Source organism: Cryptomeria japonica, chromosome 9 (assembly GCF_030272615.1).
Source record: "Cryptomeria japonica chromosome 9, Sugi_1.0, whole genome shotgun sequence".
Lineage (NCBI taxonomy): Eukaryota > Viridiplantae > Streptophyta > Pinopsida > Cupressales > Cupressaceae > Cryptomeria > Cryptomeria japonica.
In genome coordinates, this window is record NC_081413.1 from 36,187,274 (window position 1) to 36,192,389 (window position 5,116).

A 5,116-nucleotide genomic window follows, 5' to 3' on the forward strand; every position below is an offset into this window, starting at 1 on the left:
ACCCAACTCTTTATTTAAGAACATCTCTAACATTAGGTAATACTCTCGTATTATCGTGCTAGAATTTTTTGATCAAATTTTTGACTCCACCAGTAAGTTTCATATCAGACCTTGGTAGTCTACCACTAAAAGTCCACAATTTGTTTGCTGGATCACTTTCAAAATTAATTCTTCTTTCTATAGCTCTTGACAAAGTTTTGCAATGAATATTAAGATATCCACTTATGTTACTCATCATTCTTTTATTATAAGTTGTTTGGCTTACTAAAGTTGTTGTTATTGTCCATCATGCCGTATTTTTATCTTTAGAATGACTTTTCTTTCCAATTGTATCAAAGGCACTAGCAATAGTCGATACAACTTGTTTTAAAGACTCTTCCTTCTTCTTGGGTTTGACATAAAAGCCTAACTTCTTCATCACTTTTTGCATTGTAGTGATTTTAATTAGTTGTACCATTAATTGACATTGAAACCCAATTTTCTTATTATAAAAAAAATGTCTAAACAATGTATTTGCATGTGTCCTAATCTGTCTCCATGAAACCAAGCCAAGAAGGTTGTCTAGTACATCACTTTTAATTTCAAAATTTTCATTCATTTGATTATCATTCAAACATGTTTCATTTTCAATTGGTGTTTCCATGTCTACATACATATTATTGGTTTTCGTTGTAGGTGGATTTTCAATTTCATTTGGAGTTTCAAATTCGGTTTCAATTTCAGTTTCAAGCTGAGATGTAGTTTCATTTGGGGTTTCAATTTGGATTTTAATTTCAGTTTCAACTTGAGTTCTAATTTCATTTGGGGTTTGATTTTTAATTAGAATTTCATTTAATAAGTAACCTGCTTCTACTAAATCACCAATTTTTTCATGACAAAAAACATAGTGCTGTGAAGACATACATGTATCCAATAATGGATTAGAAGATGCACCTAAATTAAATGGTTCTATTGTGTTTCCTTCGTCGGCATTTATGGTCTCATTGATGTTCTACTCTTCTAAAATGATTGTGGAACTTGAAGCTCCTTCTCTCATTCTTGATCTTCTCTCTCGTTGACACATTGCCTCCTTCTCCCTATTTGCTGCAATCTCCTCAGTTGTTAGAACCTTTCTTTGCCTCTTCCTACATTGATTTGATCCCATGGCTACACCAAAATTTGAATTCGAATAGATTTACTTACCAAATCGACAATAAGACAAACAAAGACAATGATTAATCAAAACATTCTCTTTGTAGACCGTACCTGTTAGGCAATGATTGAAAAATCATTCAATCATTGGGAATTTTGCTTGTGGGCTAGATTCTAGCCCAACGGATCTTTTTCAAAAACAGGTGCCCGTTTTCAAGAATGGGCACCTGTTTCGCTTTCAACAGTACAAAGCGAAACAGGTGCCTATTTTTTGAATTTAAAAAATGGGCACTCATTTGTTAAAATTAGGGGCGGGAAACAACCCTTAGCTTTGTTTTTTGCTTCGGGATAGGCTTGGTGGGACCAAACCTATGCTTGGACCTCCAAAAAAATGACTAAGGTAAAACGACATTAGATTTCAACCTTGGTCTAATTTTTTGAGGGCCTTTCTGATTGAATTTTTTGACGAAACAAAAACCCATTAGATTTTTCAGCATCCTAATTTCAGAAATGCAAATTTCATAGTGATAAGATTACTTTTACTATTTTTGAATTATTTATTAATGAAAAGTGGAACCTAAACCTAAACTACCAAGGTTCACTAAAACTTTAATAACTTTTTTGTTTTTATGATTTTAGAAAAATAAATTATATGAAATCAATATACATACAATTCTTTTGAATATTAAAAAAAACAATTTGAAAAATATGAAATTTTCATCAAATTATGGTGGTCGTACACTCGATGTTTTGAAAATATACTTTATTGTAAGTTAAAAATTAATTAAAAAAAATATTCAATAAAAAAATAAGAAAAAATATTCTCATCAATATTTGGTGTCTTAGGTATCATTTCCTTGAAGGATTTGTAAATATTCATTTATTTGCATCAAAAATGGGTTGTCGTACACATGTGTGGTATGGTCCTGAAACAGGCATTTTGAAAAAATGGTTTTTAAACATGCATAATAAAAAGGGATTTCGAGCATGTGGGTATTAAAATAAATTACATATTTGAAAAGTAGACTCTGAGCACTACATTTTCTTTTACTAAATTTTTTTGAGATTCCATTTCCAAGTGCATCAAATGTTGACATCAATCGACAGAAAATTTGAAAAACAGAGACAACACTTCCACTTTTTGCCCAAAAGTGGGACTCAACTTCTTCCAGCCACCCCTCTTTCACAAAAAAAAATTACTTCTATGAAGAGAGGAAGCCCTAGCCTTTACAAACCCCATGCTATATGGAATATTAGAGGTAGCATAACCATAAAGATGACACTCAGTATACAAATTATCGACAAGAATCATATTTTCCATGTATGACAATTAAGTGTAGTTAACTCATGCACTAAGCTTGATGTGCTCTAATTATTAATCTATAGTGATCCTCTGATAATAAATGAAGGAATTTCTAGATTCCAGGGCTTCCAGAAGAAGGCTTTAGGTGCTAGTTTTACAAAGGCTCTTAGCGAATCCGATTCGCATTGTGGAAAAATAAAGCATGCTTCTTAAGGAGCTACATTTTAGTCTACCACTCTACTCATGGAATTGGTAGTAGCTTCCTCCACATTACAACTATCCATGTTTGATAGGAAATGCCAGGGTTAATTTGGATACATGCTTTAGCTTCCATCTGTCTTTTCATCTTTATTTTCTTCACAAACTTTCTACTCATTGAAGATATCCTCTTTATGGTAACATCAAAGACATAAAGGGTTTGCTGAGAAAATCTTCTGATTTCAACTCTTTCACCTCATGAGAGCTGAGAGATCTCTTGACTAGAAAATCCACACACTCCTTAGAGAGGTTAAAGTCTACCATCTCTGCACACTTTTTAGGTGGCCTTTTAAGGAAAAAAAAAAGGGTTTTTTGACTCCCACTAACCCAGGTGGCTTCACAAAAAGATTACAGAATTTATCATTAGGAACTCCCACTTAATTTCAAGCCTTAGGAGAAAAATCATGAATTTTTAATGTCTTCTTCCTTGCATTGCCTATCTATCCTCCTTTGAATAAGTCAAATGAATTGTTTGAGGATGAACAAAAGCCCTCTTTTTTTTTCACTTTTCGTGGGTCCCAATTTTTCATATGGACCTGTTCTCCTTCAATATGGTGCATTTTCCTCCTCTTTGCTCTCTTGAATAGTAACCTAATAGAAACATCAACCGCACATGTTGATGAGCATGCTCACACAAACTTCATGATAGACTAGTTAGTTGGGAAGAATATAGCACAATAGCATGTGGATAATACAAGAAAGCGACTTGGATAGTCATGGGCTCAAATTCATTCACTACATGAGAGAAAAAAATGCTTGGAAAACCCATTTCCCACTTTTAGCTTGTATGTAACTGAATTGTGGTGAGCTCAAGTCCTCACCTTCAGACAACATGATAGCATAGATTCCCTGAAACCACCAACTTATAACACATGGAAGCACTGCCTTAAGCATGGCTACTATCTGCATTATTCTGAATCTTCTCCCCTTAAAACCTTCTCTCTCTGGATCTTGTAACCGCTCTAATACCAATTGTTAATTAGAACGACAAATTGGGAACACACAAATAATAAACAAACACAGTATTTAATGTGGCTCACCAATTTGGCTACATCCACTAGAAAGAAGAGCAGAGATCTTTATTAACATTGCAACTTGCATGCATAGGGATTTACCCTCATATATATACAATAGTATTCAATGGAAGATGAAGAGATAGAGATGCAAAGGTGAAATGAAGAGCCAAACTTCACAATCCAACAATGGGGTAATGGACTTCATGGTTTTGATGTGTATAGGATATTAAACCTGAGCAAAGAGGAGATGCAGTGAATAGTTTGGTGTATGAAGCCAAAGCCAAAATGGAGGACCCTGTAAATGGGTGTCCAAGAACAGTTCATGAATTGTAGAAGGAGATAGCTGACCTAGAATCCTACTTGGTAGCCAACCAAGAAGAGATCATGAATATGCATTTTTCATGTGAGAAACTTCTATCTCCTCTCACCCTCAAATCTATTGATACCACGTCACAATGCATTGAATATAGCATGTGGCAGAAAGTTAATCCAATGATGTTTGTGGGAACCTCTATGGGTAGTATAAATTTAAGAGAAGCGTCCTTATTAAAATTTTCTATCTAGAGGGATATCACTCCTCATCATTCTAAAAATTATTTAATTTTATCTTATAGTCAACCCTCATTAATGTCAATCTATTGCATAAAAGAAAGGAAAGGGTCTTTTATAGTCCATGATGCCAACAATTTGTACATGTCTTTCTCTTTCAAGAGCACAAGTTCTCCACCACTAGACCAACTCTAACTGTACAAGAAAAGTAGAATGGGTAGAAGTAGATTGAACAAAGGATTAATATTGGGTGCAGGCTTCTCGACATACCAGATTATGTATTCAGCCAAACTTTTAGTTTAACTTATGTATAGCTCTAATTTGTTTAGTTTCTACTAAAAGCATTCTTGTTGGAATTTTTTGTGTTTTAAAAAAAATGTATATTTTTAACAAATAAAACCAAGGTGCTGTTAGTAATAAAATGTGCACTCTTAAACATAGAAAAGAAATTGTTCACATCATGTTACAAAATGTTTATATGGAGATTAGCATCCTGATATGCGTATTGATATATACAACAAATTGATGTAGACATCTGGGTGGCTGCAAGAAGTTGAGTCCCACTTTTGGGCAAAAAGTAGAAGTGTTTTTCCTATTATTCAAATTTTCTATTGATTGATGTCAAAATTTGAGGCCCACTTAGAGATTGAATCTTGAAAAACTTCAGTAATAGAAAATGTAGTGCTCAGAGTCTAATTTTCAAATATGTAATTAATTTCAATACCCACATGGTAGAAATTGCTTTTTAGTAGGCATGTTTAAAAACCACATTTTCAGAATTCCTGTTTCAGGACCATACGACATGTGTACGACCACCATATTTTGACATAAATAAATAAAAATTTTCAAATCCTTCTGG